The 18,918-nt window shown below is 36.5% G+C and overlaps 1 pseudogene; it reads left to right on the forward strand.

The window, feature by feature from the left end:
* Window positions 1-608: 608 nt before the first annotated feature.
* LOC147371146 (14-3-3 protein zeta/delta pseudogene) lies at window positions 609-18,303 on the forward strand (annotated as a pseudogene).
* The last annotated feature ends 615 nt before the right edge of the window (window positions 18,304-18,918 follow it).

Below are 18,918 nucleotides of genomic sequence, written 5' to 3' on the forward strand. Positions count from 1 at the left end.
TTTCTGCTGTACAAAAAAGTGAATCAGCTATATGTGTATATATATATCCACTCCCTCCTGAGCCTCCCTCCCCTCCCCACCTCTCATTCCATCCATTCAGGTGGTCACAGTGCATCAAGCTGAGCTTCCTGTGCTATACACTAGGTTCCTACTATCTGCTTTACCCACGGCAGTGCACATATGTCAGTTCCAGTCTCCCAATTCATCCTACCACCTTCCCCTCCCATGTCCACACATCAGTCCCCTGTGTCTCTGTCTCTATTCCTACCCGCAAATAGGTTCATCTGTACCATTTTTCCAGATCCCACATGCGTGCATTAATATACAACATTTTTTTTCTCTTTCTGACTCTCTTCACTCTGTATGAAAGACTCTAGGTCCATCCATGTCTCTACAAATGACTCAATTTTGTTCCTTTTTTAATATTAAACTTTCTTAGTCAATTGTGTATAGTTTCTCTGTTTTGATTGCACCCAAACTGACTTCTCTGCCATCTGATTGGCTACTAAAGGCTTCAAAATGCACCTTACTATACTGAGCAAACCTTTCCCTGAGCATCTACTGCGTACCATATCAGCGTCAACGACGAGGGGTACACAGCAAACAGCATGGATGCAGACACAATTCTGGTCCTCAACAAACTTAAACCTCACCTACAGAAACATAATGTAAACAGAACACTACAGTAAAATTTGATAAAGTTCTGGTGGAGGCATAATGCATACTGAATTGATAGGAAAGACGACAGGATGATGGTGGATGGAAGGTTATGTCCTGAATCATGTGGAAAGACTTTCTACCTCCTTTAAGTAGGTGTGTGCACTCTAAATAGCATCAGAAGAGAGTTTCAGGGATGGACAATAATAAATTATTTTGAAATTTTATGTCAAAAAAATAACATTAGATCTCTCAGGCACGATGCTTTCTGGTACTGGAGATTCTAAACAGAGACCAGATGGCTATCCTGAGGGTAACTTTGGGACTTAAGTCATTTTTAAGGTGCCAGTCAGTCTTTTGATCCTATGATTATAAAGTCAAGTTACTTGATCACATTGTACCTGCTTTTCCTCCTGTGTTCCATAGCTTGCTTAATTGTATTTTACTCTTCCTTGACAATAATTATAAAAATAAACAGTATATTTTCAATTTCTTCTTATACTATATTTTATACATGGGATTATATATCATTTCCTATTGACAAGGTTTCGCTTAAGCCTGTCCTGTAATTTCTTTGTAATTCCTTGTCCTGCATCAGACACTCATTCTTCCACTTCTATTAATAATAATTACACAATAGCTGTCCCATTTATTTTATGCTAAGACTTTTCTCTAACTGGTGACCTATTCTTTACTTTTCTAATGTATATCTGTATGTTAGAGTTTACAGTGCTCTGGAACAACCAACCAAATTTTCAATGGCTTCAATCTGTTAATAATATGTTCTTTTAGAATTGTAATATATAGTGGAACTATATGTAACTTTGCTCTGTGTTTTCCAAGTCTCCTGTAAATGTGTTACCATATTTTCATAATTTAAAAAATAAAAAGAGAGAAAAAAAACAAAATAATATATTTTTTTAGCATTTTCCCTAGAGATTATACCATGCTTTCTTAATAACAGAAAAATATAAAGTATTCTCTCATCTTCTGACAAAACAAATGTTTGTCTTAGAAACATTAAAGCATTCTCTCCTTTGCATCTTTTACATTTTTGTTATGTATTTTAGTTCTACTTATATTTTAGAATAAACTATTACAAGTATTGTTTTGTGGAGGTTATATTCCGTTTTATTTATCCACAGTATTTATTTACCCTTGCTGGTGCTTCATTCTCTTCTGCATTTCCGCATTTCCACCATGGGCTCTGAGCAACCCTGCTTGTTCTTGGCCCAAGAGTATAGGGGCCTGACAATATTTTGCCTGTGACAGTTTCTAGGGTTGTGTTTTCAATGAGCAGTCTTGAGGACTGAGGTAGCATCTACTGCTGGACAAAGATCCAGGATATCGCTGCTTGCTAGCAAAGCGGCAAATCCTCTAGATCAGTGTTTATTTCCTGAAATGCAGTGTGGCATTGTGTGGCCATCCACATGGGCGACCTCCCGCATTACTCTGTGGGCTTGTAAGGCATCAGGCACTGGTACAAAATGAAGTTCATGCTGTATGCTGGGCTGTGAGTAATAACGTTCTTTGTTTTGGACTCAAGGATCTCCTGTCTTCTGCCAGCATCCATGAAAGACTAGCTAATGAACTTCTAAGTAAGATAAAATCACTCTCCAGCATAGTTCTTCCCATTATAATTCACTAGTCTGTGTTCTTCTCTGTCTGATATTTTTTAAATTATGAGTTTTAATCAAATTACAATCCTGAGTTTTTACTCTAGATCTTGCGATTTTCAGTTCAAGTATTCCAGTTTACAGTTTTTATTTTCATACACCTTGATTCTCTATTGAAAGTTTTCATGCTTTCACCTAGTTTTTCCTTTATTTACCCAATTTGCCCCCTATAACCTGATTATACAGGTCATATGAATCAGCTCCTTGTATTTGATTTTCTTCTGATCATTGATCATATGGTCTTCCCTCTTGGCATATCTATTTATTGTTTATTATGTTAGATTTTTTGTATTAAAGACTTGTATAGACTTCAGATATTGTTATTTGCTACCAAAGAGAGTTTGTAAGGCAGAGAAGATGAAGATCTGATCACTATAATATGCTCAGAATATATAAAACAAAAAGATAAAAACCTAAGGCAATAACAGAACAAACTGATAGAAGCAGAATATACAAAACAAAGGTTGGTAAAATTAGTCCCACTGAATTTTGCTCTAATGATTCTGCTTAGCTAGCCATCAATATCATAAAATTCAATTTGAAGTATAAGAAAGAAGAGACATTACTTTGTCAACAAAGGTCCATCTAGTCAAGGCTATAGTTTTTCCAATAGTCATATATGGATGTGAGATTTGGACTATAAAGAAAGCTGAGGGTCAAAGAATTGATGATTTTGAACTGTGGTGTTGAAGAAGACTCTTGAGAGTCCCTTGGACTGCAAGGAGATCTAACCAGTCCATCCTAAAGGAAATCGGTCCTGGGTGTTCACTGGAAGGACTGATGGTGAAGCTGAAACTCGAATACTTTGGCCACCTGATGTGAAGAGCTGACTCATTTGAAAAGACCTTGATGCTGGGAAAGATTGAGGGCAGGAGGAGAAGGGGACAACAGAGGATGAGATGGTTGGATGGCATCACTGACTCAATGGACAAGAGTTTGAGCAAGCACCAGGAGTTGGTGATGGACAGGGAGGCCTGGTGTGCTGCAGTCCATGGGGTCGCAAAACAGACATGACTGAGCGACTGAACTGAACTGAACCACTTCCCCCACTCTGAACTATGTAATAGGAAAACATAAGATGAGGGGTGATTGAGGCACTCACAATTATAGATTCAGGATCTTCATAGAGTGTCTTTAACCCTTAGTTCTGTCATGTATCAGGCTCTAAAGGATCTTAGGTTTCAAATTAAGAAAGTAGAAGTCTCCATGATATCCTTTAGTCAACAGTTAATAAAGGGACAATTCTCCTTCCCAGGCTAATTCTAAAAACTTGAAGCATTTGAACATATACTAATCATTTGATATGAGTCTCAGTGAAATCTAAAATCACCTAAGACTCTAGGTTTTCCTAAATCTTTTAGAATATTCTATTTTACTCCAAGAGGGAAATCAGTAGCTAGGGAAAAAAAAAAACACTGCCAACCCATGCATGAGAAGACAGGAAAGCAAAAAAATAGGTACTTTTTTGGGAGACTACTATTGGAGTATTTTGTGTGTGTGTATTTACTGTTAAAACAAAGATCTTTCAAAAAATAGAGTAGTTCACAATACTTTTTTTAAAAGCTGTGTGTATTCACAATGAGGGCTTCCCTGTCATACTTCTACTATGTAAACCTAGCTTAGGTGAATCCATGGTCCTTAGCCATGACAAGAATAGATCCATGCAAGAGCACCAGATATAATTATAACCTCTTTAACTGTGTCTTTAAATACAGCCTTCAGGACAAGGCTGTTGACAATATTCTGTAACAACAGAAATATTAAAAGATATTTCCATTTGCTTTTTTAAACTTTCCTTTTAGCCCAAAGTTGGAGTTCTTGGTCATAGTAGAAGCAGTTATGGAAATAAATTTTGAGTGCATATTCCATGAATCCTAGGAATTGTACTAGGAAAAACATTTATTATTTCCAGTGATCTCAGTTCAACACAAAGAAAAGATACCATTGTCCTTATTTATAGATGAACAGAGAAGGAGTAGAAGAACTGAAATCTGAACACAGATCTCTTGACTCAAATATCCATGTTTATTTCATATGATTATTGCACCTTTATGACTGTTTTGATCCATGGTTATGGTTGCAGAGATTGTTGAAAGATTATGGTGTATGTCTCAGTGTCAGATTGAAGACTTTGTGTTGAATTTGTCATTTTTTATGGGCTGAGATACAGCAAGTAGATAGATGTCATCAGGCATAGCGTGTATGAAGTAAGTATAATTTACCCCTTTGCAATGCTAGCTCATGTTCTGTGTTGCTCGTGAAATCCCTGATTGTGGAGTCTGCCCTCCTTTGAGTCAGAAACTCATTTCAAGATGCAAATCTTCTTTTTTTTTTGTAAAGCTTTGACAAGAAAATTAAGCCAAACTTTCTCTAATTGATAGCAAAATCTGTGGGATATATATGTATATATATATATTTATGAAGCAGATGTGAGTATTTTGCTGTTTCTTATGGGTTATGCCTCCAAGCAATTGTCATTTTCCCCCCACTTTTTCTAAAAATTATTTCCAAAGATATAAAAAATATGAATTTTTAAGGCTGACATTTGCTCCACATTGCCCTTGGCATAGAAGGCAATAGGGAATGTACATGAAAAAGCACCTAAGTGTGTGTTCAAGTTAGAGACTCTTAATCCTGACCCATTAAGGAAAACTGAAGTGATTTAGTGGGGCACAGATCAACACCTAAAGAACACACAACGTGACTGAAAGATTGAGGATTATATCATAAAAAAAGGGAGAGGTAAACTAACAGTTTTAGAAAAGAATCCTGGGGCAAACTTAAGAAATGATCAAAGGGAAGTGCTGCTAATGGCTTTAAAGCTTTTGGTAAATTAATGAGAATGACCTAGGTTAACCCATAAATTAGCTAAGTCAACTATCAATGTTATTTATGGGAGCAACACATTGCCAGAAAACAAAATTTAAGTATTGATGTACAGGCCCATTTCTGTGTGTTCAAGATGGATTTGTGCTTTAAATATCTTCCTAGTATATTTTGTATTTCTGCTTCAATACCTGTTACTGCTCTGCAGTTTATAATCACCCATTCTCTCTGAATGTTCTTTCTTTTAGCACAATATTCAATTTCAGGCATATTCCTGTATGATGCACATTTATTTTTCTTTTAAACTATATACATGTTGTGGCATGATCTAGACAGATTAGTCATAGCAAATGTTTCCAGAATGTTATTAGTACTATTTCTAAGTTCTGGATATCTTTCTTAAAGATAATTCCTAATCAGCTCTAAACCACCAAAATGTAACAAAACATATATATGCAACTAAATGTATAAAAATATATATTTCACGTTCACTTCAGAGTGATATTTCTAAACATCATTATATTACAGTTCTGTTTAATATCACTGGTTATTTGTGATTACAAATTAGGTTTCCAATAATTTAAGAAAATTAAGCAGAAGTAGCTCTTTTCTATATTTCCAAGCATTCAAATCTCTTCGGAAATTCAAAACTTAAGTCAATACATTTGTTCATATAGTGTGAAATACTATTATTCCTAATGAAAGAATTTAATTAGAAAACTCTTTCTGAACTTACTGACAGTAAGGCATCAAAATATAATATCCTGTCTTTGTTCGTTTTCTTGTATTGCTAAAATTTGTTTAATATTATTTATCCTTACTCAGATTCATGAAAACAACTTTTTGTTTGCATTACCACTGCATATAATGAGCAGTAGCTTAATGATACTTACATTTAAAACATCAATTCCTTTAATCCTTACTATTTCTTGATCTTTTAGTTCATATAATAGTTAATCGACTTATTTAAAAAGAAAGATCTGAGTATTGGGTATAGAAAAAGGCATGAGCACATACATAGGTAAAAGCATATCGTAAACACTTTCTATTATCAATGCTCTAATTAAAGATGATAAATGTTAGTAGACCTATTATATTTAGACTAACCAAACTAATTCAAGTCGATCAATGGAAGAAAATAAGTCCATGCAAGTTTTTATGTGAGATGAAATCTAAATTTTTGATTAAACTTGTAAAAATTAATTTGCCTTAAAATGTTCTGAGATTCAGGCACATACAGAACTCTGTTTGAAAGTTGGCAGAATTATAGCTATACCCCCTCCAATTATGACACAATTGTTCTCAGATTACTATCATGAAATTAACTGTGAAGAGTCATGGGGAAAATGTGCAATACAAATACATAGCTGATGAGCTAGAAAGTATTTTTAATTTATTCACTAAATCTAAAACATCACTTCTTTGGTTGTATATTACACAGTAGAAATAGTGGTCAGAGGTGAAAGAAATGAGAAGACAATGGAAAAAGGAATAAGAATTCTTTCAAAAATACTGTGATGTAAAGCATCTATGTATAAAACTAACCTTGGAGTATCAATCATCTTCAGTTTGGCTTTTTCTCAGATTCCATTAATTCGAATGAGCATCAGTCAGCTGAACAGAGAAAGCATTTACAATGGAGGGAAATGCTTTTTCAAAATCAGGATATAAACCCTCTTTTGACAATTTGAAGTGTGATTTTCTCAGAGATAATCCATTTCAAACCAACAGTGACTACTCATTTTAATTAGTTGTAGGCAGTTTTGCAAATTAAATTCCCACCTTGAAAGTCAAAATTCCAGAAGGAGAATGCTTTCATTTTGTTAATTGCTCAATGAGTTTTCCGGACAAGATAGAATGAAGAAGGTGGGGAGGGGTGCTAGACAGCAGGCGGATCTCAAATGGCACACACCTGTGGTTATGAAGCGGCCTCTTAGTAGGGCTAGAATGTTAGTGCTGGGTGTACAAGCACTCAGATTACTCGTCTTCCAAGTAAACCATCCTAGTAGATTCATTTCAAAGTAAAGCCAATCTTTTTTCTCTTTTCAGTCATGTGCCTTCATGATTCTGTCTTGAATTGGACATATGTGAAGTTATTTGAATTAAAAGTATGATCTAATACCCCAATACAAGATGTGATGCTATGAAGTACAGCATGCTAATCCCTTTTGTGATATTCCCTCCCTTAGTGGCCTAAGGCAAAAATCTTTGTCTAGGTTTCAAAGACATATGAAAGTGCATGTAAGCGTACAAATCACACGCACCCTCACAAGCCCCTCTATTTCAATCAAAGGGAAAGACTTGCTTGAGATTCAGTTCACGTTTGAAAGAAAACTTAGCACTGGTTTCTCTATGCAAGTAAAATTCTTGAAGGCTTCTTCCTACCTGAGAGCCTGCGATCCTTAGTAGTGGCTTTAGGCAATTCGGGGAAGGATTTTCAAGGAGAGACTGACCCCTGGAGGCAGACAGAGCTCCCTTTTGGCTAGATCTTGCTTTTGTAATTCTTGGAGCTATTAAGTAAAAGACTGACAGGAAGAGAGGACATCCATGGCAAATTCCAGTAGGTGTCTTGTCTGCCTTTTCAAGTCCTCCTTGACACACTTTAACAGTTATAGAAGAGCTAATAGAATCATAAATGGTGGAATGTAAAGATTTCCAAAATCATACACTACTGAACCCCCAACTCCATGAAGATAGAAAGTTATTTTATTCAGAATTCTATCCTCAACTCTCAGCAAATGGCTGACACATACTTAGAACTAACTAAAAGTGTGTGGGAAGATTAAATGAACAAATGAATAAATATAGTCTAAGTCTTTTATTTTACAAAGATTAAGGAAATTTCACAAGGTCCCATACTTAGTAGAAGACAGGAATGCTGATTAAACATTCGTTGAAACAATGTGGACAGAATGAAAAAGATTTAAAACATTCCCCCTAAGATAAGAGTCAGAAGGAGCCTGTGGAACAGATAATAGCGATAGGTATTTTATGTCAGCCCCCAAACACTGATCCCTGTATGTCCATCTTTGGAATGACATTGATAATTCCCTTCAAAAGGAATCCAGAAACTTCACTGACTTCCTGTGAACAAAGAAAGGAAAGGGGCCTGAGAGAATTGTTTGCTCTGTGTGACTCACAAGCTTTAGGTCAAAACAGTCACCATGAGAAAGCTTTAGTTTCTCCAAGGTAACTCTCCTCCCAACTGATGATGCGAAATTAATCTGATTTAAGACAAAGAGCACTATTAACTGACATTATTTTTGGTAAGGTCTGGTTTAGACATTTGATAGGTTACTTAAATGTTAATGCTTATAAATGAATCATGTAAAAGAGACTTTGGTGTGGGAAGAAATACGAAGCCGTGATAGTTTTGACTATTAGACACTTGTCAAGGCACTGGCAAAGCAAAGGCAGGAATTTTTTCCTAATAATTCTACAGATTTGCAAAAGAAGGTATATAGCTTAAGAACAAACAAACAAATGAAAACAAAAAAAGATATTGACTCAATTGGAAGACAGACTTTATAAACTCCATTATTTTATTAGACTCAATCATGCTTTTATCTCCATTTAAATTGTGCTCCCAGGAGCAGTCTTTAAATTCAGAAAAACACAGCTGCAAATATAAGCTATATTCTCCTCTTTCTTGCCCCACAAGTATGTACATCTTTTTATAATACTTCTGAATTCTTGCTTCAAACACTTCAGTTCTTCTCAAATTTCCTCAACTCTTTGTTTCTCTGCCTCACAATCTAGAATTAGTCTACATCAGTGGCCACATTTGCTTCTGCTCTTTTTAAAATAAAACCTTATTTTCTGACTACGAATGTAATTTTGTACTGCATACATAAAACAAAGACAATTTCATAGGAAAAAAAACAATTTATAATCATACTGCTAAATACAACCACCACTAACATTTTGGTTATTTGTTATTGAGTTGAACAATTGAGTCTATATCATGTATTTATTTTCACAGGCTTCTTGCTGTACTAAATAATGCAGTATTCTAATGTCATTAAAATTTTATTTAAATATTTTCTTTCTTTTTGTTTTCAACATGCTTGCTTTTCCAACTTTTTAAGTCTTTAGCACTTTAAATTTTTAGAAATCTATTAGTCATATTTTAGTTTTATTTTTAAAGTTATTTTTAATTGGAGGACAATTGCTTTAGATTATGTTGGCTTCTGCCGTACAACAACATGAATCAGCCACAAGGGCACATATGTCCCCTCTCTCCTTGACCTCCCTGCCACCACCTACCCCATCCCTCCCATCAATAGATAAGTGGATAAGGAAGCTGTAGTGCATATATACAATGGAATATTACTCAGCCATAAAAAGAAACACATTTGAGTCAGTTCTAGTGGGGTGGATAAACCTACATCCTGTTATACAGAGTGAAGGAAGTCAGAAAGATAAAAAACAAATTTTGCATAATATATTAACTCATATATGGAATCTGGAAAAATGGTGCTGATGAACCAATTTGTAGGGCAGGAACAGAGACACAGGTGAAGAGAACACACTTTGGACACAGTGGGGGAGGGAGAGTGTGGCACAAACTGAGAGAGTGGAACTGACCTCCACACGCTGCCAAGCGTGAAATAGCTAGTGGGAAGCCGCTGTATGGGCACGTGGGGCTCAACCCCGTCCTCTCTGAGATACTTTATGCTTAAAGAACATTTTAAACATATTTATCTATTTATCAAAATCAAGAAGGGATATACTTTGAGACAAGATAAACTTATCTTTACTCCTTTCACATCTTTTCACCATCTTTCTTCACTTTCTAGGTTTTGGGAGGAATTAGGAACAAGAACATCATTCTGTCTCTGTTAATTGCTCAGTCATGTTTGACTCTTTGAGACCCCATGGACTGTAGCTCACCAGGCTCCTCTGTCCATGGGATTCTCCAGGCAAGAATACTGGAGTGGGTTGCCATTTCCTTCTCCAAGGGATCTTTCTGACCCACGGATTGAACCCAGGTCTCCTGCATTTCAGGCAGATTCTTTACCATCTGAGCTATCAGGGAAGCTCAAGAATATCATTACTAACATTTTATTTTACCATTATCCATTCTGTCTTTAGGCATACATTCTAAAATTTTGAACACTTTTAAGAACAAGTTTCTAATGAATATCCCATTTGACTAATTTAATGCACAGCATCATAACTCTTACTATAACATTTATCACCCCCTCCTTTGATTCCTTAATTTTGTTTCAACTCATTAATGACAATGTGCATTTAAGCTTTTCTCTTGTCTCATTTCTGGTAAGTTTGGGATTAAGATTTATTAATTTTGAATTTTTACCTATTTGATCTATAAAGCTTAATTGTAACAAAAGAAAATTAACTTAAATCATATATTAAGTCCCTCTAATTCCAGGTACTTTGTTTTTCCTCGTCATTCTTCTCTTAAAAAGAAAAAAATTAGTTATCTTATTCCAGTAAGAACACTCAAGATCTACCTTCTTAACAAATTAAGTGTACATTCCACTGTTGTTGATTTAGTTACAATGGATATAGCAGATCTCTAGAGCTTATTGATCATAATTAACTGAAACTTTCTGCCTTCTGATTAATAACTCCCCATTTTCCTGTCCCCTCAGCCTATGGCAATCATCATTCCACTATTTGATTCTATGAATTTGGTGGTGTTAATTTTTCCCCCAAGAGCACATCACATACAATAACAGAAATCAATTCCCATTTACTTGTTTTTGAGGTCTTTACTCTTAAGGGGAACATATAACTCAGTAGTATTGAACTTAAAGTCTCAACCCATAGAAATCTTGGTTTACCTACACTAGAGATGTCATCTTTCCCTCCTCATACCTGTCAAACTCCTGCTTCAACTTTTCCTTCCGTAATCTATTTTTCAGTAGCTCAGTATTAAAAAAAATAAGTATTAGAAAAATCTAATGTCAAAGATTGAAAGAAGCCAAAAATTGGAAAAGAATAAATCCTATTCTTTAATGCTTCCCATATTATTTTCATATTGCTGTTAAATTTTTAGCTTTTATGTAATTCTACTTAGTTACAGTAAACTTTTTTTATAACATCAGGTTGATTTTAGTCTTCCAGCTTTTTCTTTAGCTTTTTCTTTCCACATCAAAGAACCATAGATCTTTGTATATTGAGAATGACAAATAATTTTATAAAGTATTCCTTCTCTGTGTCATTTTGTTTTTTGAGGTCTATTCCTCCTCTTAGTCTTCCAATTGGTCCTGGCTTGTTTTTATCTTGTTTTTATAATGGTGTATTATTTCTTTTTTACTTATTCTAAAACTAGGAGAAATAAGTTTGATCCTCAGAAAATGTTAAATCTAAATGCACTTAGAATCAGTCCATATATGGTCTTAACCAGATTCACTCTCTGTGCATGATTTACAGTTTTAGATCTAAAGCTGGAGGCTATGCAAGAATATACAACTGCTGTTCCAAATCTGACCTTGGTAGGCATGTATCTTGTGAAGTTATGATATCCTGAAATGAGTTTCTCCTATTCTGATGAAACTCAGGTTGACAATAAACCCCCAGTATTCCATCTTACCTTCTGCCTGGCGAACATTTGCTCACAGAGAATAAACTAATGGGGGATTTGTGGAGTTGAAGAAAAAGGAAAGAGAGAAACAGAGGTACCAGGCAGTAGAAAATGCTCCTAGAGTTTTCAGGTTAATTTAGAGCCTGTTTATCAGAAAGAGGAAATGGTGCATGAGAATTATTTCCATTCACTTTGACACAATGAGGATTTTCTTTCTTTCTTTTTTTTTTTTTTAAATATTCTGTAGTGCATGATGATTGGTATTTTTCAGTTCTGTTTTTATCAACTTTACTGCTAGTGGAAACTCTTTCCAGGTTCTGGCAATAGAATCATCGGATCAGATCAGATTAGTCGCTCAGTCGTGTCCGACTCTTTGCAACCCCATGAATCGCAGCACGCCAGGCCTCCCTGTCCATCACCAACTCCCGCAGTTCACTCAGACTCACGTCCATCGAGTCAGTGATGCCATCCAGCCATCTCATCCTCTGTCGTCCAAAGAAATCCCAGGGCTGATCTCTGTGCTAATTTTCAGTGTCATTTAGACTTCACTAATTTTGGTGCTTCTTAAGCATTACATTGGGAATTGGAAAAGATTGCATCAGGGGCTACTAATATCACAAACCAGAATCTACTCTATAATTAATTTTTGTTAGGTATATCTTCAATCAATGGATAAGTGTGTTTACTGTTGAATTGTGGCAATGGAAACAATCTCAATTCAATTTAATTCAATTCTGTTTATGTGGTAATTACTGAATTTATATTATTGGAGATAGAATCCCAAATTGACATAAGTGAAAAAGGAAGTATATTCCCCCATATATCAGAAGAGCTCATGAATAGAACTGTTTTCATGTATGGATAGTCCATGAGTTCAAATACGTTCAGTTCTCCAGTTTTTTCCATTTCCCAATCTCTCAGATCTATTTTCTAGTGTTGATTTCATTTCAAGAAAATTTTTCCAATCAAGCAGCATCCATAAATTTTAAACTTTAGTTCTTCTAGTACATCCTGGGTGGCTCAGATGGTAAAGAATCTGACAGAAAGAAGGAGATTCTAAGGTAAAATCTGAGAGAAATAAGGAGGTTCAGAGGTAAAAACTGACTGAAAGAAGGTTTTTTTTAAATTTTTATTTATTTAATTTATTTTAATTGGAGGCTAATTATTTTACAATATTGTATTGGTTTTGCCATACATCAACATGAATCTGCCACAGGGCTATTGAAAAGGGAACTAATAATAATTACACAATATTCATCAACTGCTTATTCTGTGTCAAATACTATTTTAAGTCTTTTATTGACTTTACACAATGCTATGAAGTGTGTTACTATTTCCATTTTTATAGATAAGGAAACTGAGGCAAGAAAAGGGAAGTAGTTTCCCATACAATTAATAAATGACCACACTATTTAATATTGAAAAACCACTTCTTTCTATTTTGTCACTAAAAGAAAGCTGACATATAAGATCATCTTTCAGCATTTTCCTGGAGGCTTCCCTGGTGGCTCAGCATCTGCCTGCAATGCAGGAGACCTGGGTTTAGTCCCTCAATCAGGAAGATCTTCCTGGAGAAGGAAATGGCAACCCACTCCAGTACTCTTGCTTGGAAAATTCCATGGACGGAGGAGCCTAGTAGGCTACAGTCCACGGGGTCGCAGTAAGTCAGATATGGCTGAGCAACCTTTCTGGTTCACTGGTTTCAACATTTTACAACTTGAAGTGAAAGTGTTAGTCACTCAGTCGTGTCAGACTCTGTGATGCCATGGACTGTAGCCCACCAGGCTCCTCTGTCCATGGAATTCTCCAGGCAAGAAGACTGGAGTGGGTTGACATTTCCTTCTCCAGAGGATCTTCCAAACCCAGGGATTGAACCCAGGTCTCCCGCATTGCAGGTGAATTCTTTACCATCTGAGCCACTAGCAAAGCCCTTTTACAACTTGGGAAACACTCTATTTATCTGAATTGGTTTTGGCATTAAACAACACTCTAGATCACTGGTCAAAATACATCAAATTGATGTCCACTGCCAAATATGCATACTTGAATTTTATTTTTATTTTGAATAATTATTTTACATGTTCTAGAAGTTGTTCTCAATAATTTACTTATTTTAATATTTTAAATTAAAAATTAAAATATATTTGTCATTGTTTAGTCACTAAGTCATGTCTGACTCTTTTGCAACCCCATGGACTATAGCCTGTCAGGCTCTCTGTTCATGGGATTTTCCAGGCAAGAATACTGGAGTGGGTTGCCATTTCCTTCTCCAGGGGATCTTCCCGACCCCAGGACTGAACCCGAGTCTCCTGCATTTGCAGGTGGACTCTATCACTGAGCCATGAGGGAAGCCCTTTAAAAAGCATACGATGGTAGAAAAATAATAAAAAGGAGCCCATTTTAAACCATCACATAGCTTTTAAAAATATCACATCAAATGTGTTCATACAATCCCTATTTTTCTTACTACTTCTAATTTTTTTAAAAAATTGGATATTCTTTTGCTTTTACATTAGCAACAATAAATAAAAATGTGTCTGATTTTCTCCCATATATTATATTTGAAGACTTCCTTATAGAAGGTACATTAAATGTGATGTTTATTTACTTATTGGTGAAAACACGCTATTAATTTTTTAAATATTCATATATTTTAATAGTTTCACTAGGACAAAGCAGCCTGGAATTTTTCCTTTGATTTTTCAACTGTAATGATCCAAACTATTATAGTATTTGGGTAATTCTGACAGTTTTGTCCTTTGTGACGTGATAATTGTGTCATGAGCAAAATATTTGGACAAATGCCAAATGGCATTACCCAGAAAATGATAATCAATAAGAGCTTATTTAATAAAGCACTTGTCCAGAGAGTAGAACCCTATATGAACCAACAGTCAAGAATTCTGCATGACCTCACTTTGTGCCGTGACTTGTTTTGTGAATTGGAAAAATCAGTTAACCTCTCGGTGCTTCAGATCAGTCATCTATGAACTGAGAAGAGTAACATTTGCCACCTAACTCACCAGTATTTTATGAAGGTTAATGAGCTTCAGAGTTTATGAAATGACTTTTCTTCTTGGATTGAAAGTCTCTTGAAGAGTATTAAATAGTACTGCTATATTTTTCCTAATACATAAATATTATTTATTACAATATAATAAATAAACTATCCTTTGAAAGACCCATGAAGTTACAAAATACGTGAGAAGATACTTCCAGTAGGGTTACCCGACATTAACCATGTTATCTGAGGGGTGAGAAAAGTTTCAGTGTCACTGCCATCAAACAGAATTCGCCTCTGTTGTTAGTTTCTCAAACTTCTGTGGCCCAATAACACATGCAAGTTAGAGTTCTTCCAACTTCAATTTAAAATATCTTAGTTCTAATCAACCTGTTAAACTCTGTTATCTATTGGTACAGCTTTATGAGTTGAATATTAAAAAGAAAAAAAATTTTCTCCACTGAACAAATGTGACTGCTCTTTATTTCCACATTGAATGAATAACTAAGTTTTGACAGAAATTCACAAAAGTAAGGTGATTTGGTGAAAGGGGGAAATGTGTCCTGTCACTCTGCATTTTCTGAAACAGTTTTGCCAAAGCTTTTCATGAGATAAAGAGCATTTTTAATAGCACAAATTTGATAGGATTCTGAATTTTAGGTGTAATGCTATAAATCCTATGTTTTATGGATTTTTAAATTTTATATTATTTTATATATTATTTTCAAATTTGAAGGAAAATTATGTAATTTTCATGCTGTTAATTTTTTTTTTAATTTTAGAAAGAGAGGAGTCAACATATATGCTATTTAAGCAACATTTCTTAAATGATAGTTCATCTTTTTCCTTTGAGTACCAAATAACTCCTATTATACTTTCCATTAGGACAATGTTGTGTGTCCTCAGTTGCTTCAGTTGTGTTAACTCTTTGCGGCCCTGTGGACTGTAGCCCGCCAGGCTCCTCTGTCCATAGGATTCTCCGGGCAAGAATCCCGGAGTGGTTTGCCATGCCCTCCTCCAGGGAATCTTCCTGACCCAGGGATCGAACCTGCACCTCCTGTGTCTCTTGCATCGCATCTTTACCCCCTGAGCCACCTGAGAAGCCCATTAGTACAATATGTATGTGTAAAAACACATCTCACATGTTTCCCCTACTTTATTTTAGAAGCATAATAAAAGGAAACCTAATAGGGAAAGTACAAAATACATACATTTTGCTCTTTTTATTTCTCTCCCAATAGGAGAAAGAGCCTATGTAAAAAGAAAAGTATGCTCTTGGTTTTTCCTGACCATGGAAATCAGAGAAATTACCTGATTGCATTTTCAGTCTAAAATAAATACAAATTTTAGAGCACATAGTCTTAAAAGTTCACAGAAAAATATACAAACTAATTTTAGAAGTGTTGGGGTATCACCCACCCAAGGACTGTCACTGATATGGAATTCACTTCTTTGGGCTCCCGAAGTATATAACCAAATAAAGATGAAACAGAGATTTTGAAGAACATTCACCCACTATAGACAGTATGTTCTTCTTTGCTCTTTCCTAAGCTGTGGAAAATTCTGAAAGAGATGGGAATACCAGACCACCTGACCTGCCTCTTGAGAAACCTGTATGCAGGTCAGGAAGCAACAGTTAGAACTGGACATGGAACAACAGACTGGTTCCAAATAGGAAAAGGAGTACGTCAGGGCTGTATATTGTCACCCTGCTTATTTAACTTCTATGCAGAGTATATCAGAGAAACGCTGGGCTGGGAGAAGCACAAGCTGGAATCAAGATTGCTGGGAGAAATATCAATAACCTCAGATATGCAGATGACACCACACTTATGGCAGAAAGTGAAGAGGAACTAAGGAGCCTCTTGATGAAAGTGAAAGAGGAGAGTGAAAAAGTTGGCTTAAAGCTCAACATTCAGAAAACGAAGATCATGGCATCTGGTCCCATCACTTCATGGGAAATAGATGGGGAAACAGTGCAAACAGTGTCAGACTTTATTTTTCTGGGCTCCAAAATCACTGCAGATGGTGATTGCAGCCATGAAATTAAAAGATGTTTACTCTTTGGAAGGAAAGTTATGACCAACCTAGATAGCATATTGAAAAGCAGAGACATTACTTTGCCAACAAAGGTCTGTCTAGTCAAGGCTATGGTTTTCCAGTGGTCATGTGTGGATGTGAGAGTTGGACTGTGAAGAAAGCTGAGCGCCAAAGAATTGATGATTTTGAACTGTGGTGTTGGAGAGGACTCTTGAGAGTCCCTTGGACTGCAAGGAGATCCAACCAGTCCATTCTGAAGGAGATCAGCCCTGGGATTTCTTTGGAAGGAATTATGCTAAAGCTGAAACTCCAATACTTTGGCCACCTGATGCAAAGAGTTGACTCATTGGAAAAGACTCTGATGCTGTGAGGGATTGGGGGCAGGAGAAGAAGGGGACGACAGAGGATGAGATGGCTGGATGGCATCACCGACTCGATGGACGTGAGTCTGTGTGAACTCCAGGAGTTGGTGATGGACAGGGAGGCCTGGCGTGCTGCGATTCATGGGGTCGCAAAGAGTCGGACACGAGTGAGTGACTGAACTGAACTGAAAGTACAGGCAATCTTCCCAGGTGCAGCCAACCTTCAGCCCAAGTCCTTGTGGACACGTCTAGACTGCACTTAACCTGAATAGCCACGTATGTTTTCTTGCTCCTGCAGGAAAAGATGTAAGAAGTCTGTCTCTTAAAACACTCCAGGTAGAGTCTCAGCCTTGGCACTGCCGCCCAGAGACTGCTGAGTCCCATCTGTCTGCCATACCTACTCCAGACACAGAACATAGATAAAAATATACTGGTGCAGGAGGCCAAACTGGCCGAGCAGGCTGAGCGAGATGATGATATGGCAGCCTGTATGAAGTCTGTAACTGAGCAAGGAGCTGAATTATCCATTGAGGAGAGGAGTCTTCACTCAGTGAAGACTTATATGCTTATAAAAAGGTTGTAGGAGCCTGTAGGTCATCTTGGAGGCTTGTCTCAAGTATTGATCAAAAGATAAAGGTGCTGAGAGAAAACAGCAGATGGTTCAAGAACAGAGAGAAAATGGAGACAAGGCTGAGAGATATCTGCAATGATATACTGTTTCTTTTGGGAAAGTTCTTGATCCCCAGTGCTTCACAAGCAGAGAGCAAAGTCTTCTGTTTGAAAATAAAAGGAGACTACTACTATTCCTTGGCTAAGGTTGTTGCTGGTGATGATAAGAGAGGGATTGTGGATCAGTCATGGCAAGCATACCAAGAAGCTTTTGAAATCAGCAAAAAGTAAACACAACCAACACATCCTATCAGATTGGATCTCTCCCTTAACTTCTGTGTTTTATTATGAGATTTTGAAGTCCCCTGAGAAAATTGGCTCTCGTGCAAAAACAGCATTTGATGGAGCCATTGCTGAACTTGATACATTAAGCGAAGGGTCACACAAAAACAGCACGTTAATAATACAGTTACTGAGAGACAACTTGACCTGTGGACACTGGATACCCAAAGAGATGAAGCTGAAGCAGATGAAGAAGAAAATTGCCCAGCCTTCCAAATTTTTTCTGACTCATTGTAAAACTTGCACCATAGACCATCTGTCATCTATGCTATCTACTGATAATTATTTATGATTTCTCATAGGTTAATGTTACTGCTGTTTGAATTTCTATATGTCCCATGTGTTTTTTATGTTTAATATTGAAGGAGTAGAGCCAGTTAACAGGCTTCCCTAGTAGCTCAGCTGGTAAAGAATCTGCCTGCAAAGCAGGATACCCCAGTTCAATTCCTGGGTCAGGAAGATCCCCTGGAAAGGGATAGGCTACCCACTCCAGTATTCATGGGCTTCCCTGGTAGCTCAGATGGGAAAGAATCCACCTGCAATGCAGGAGACCTGGGTTTGATGCCTGGGTTGGGAAGTTCCCCTGGAGGAGGGTATGGCAACCCAGTCCAGTATTCTTGCTTAGAGAATCCCCATGGACAGAGTAGCCTGGAGGGCTTGGTGAGGTCACAAAGAGTTGGACATGACTGAGTGACTAAGCCCAGCATAGAGCCAATTAACATATTGGGAGTTATCTGTTTTCATCTTGAGGTGGCCAATATGGGGACATGGAAATTTTATACAAGTTATAAAAGCTTGGCTTCTGTTTCTGAGTAGTCATGTATGGATGTGAGAGTTGGACCGTAAAGAAGG

Source organism: Bos grunniens, chromosome 6, assembly GCF_055505025.1.
Source record: "Bos grunniens cultivar Pamir isolate PY7600 chromosome 6, Bosgru_T2T1.0, whole genome shotgun sequence".
Lineage (NCBI taxonomy): Eukaryota > Metazoa > Chordata > Mammalia > Artiodactyla > Bovidae > Bos > Bos grunniens.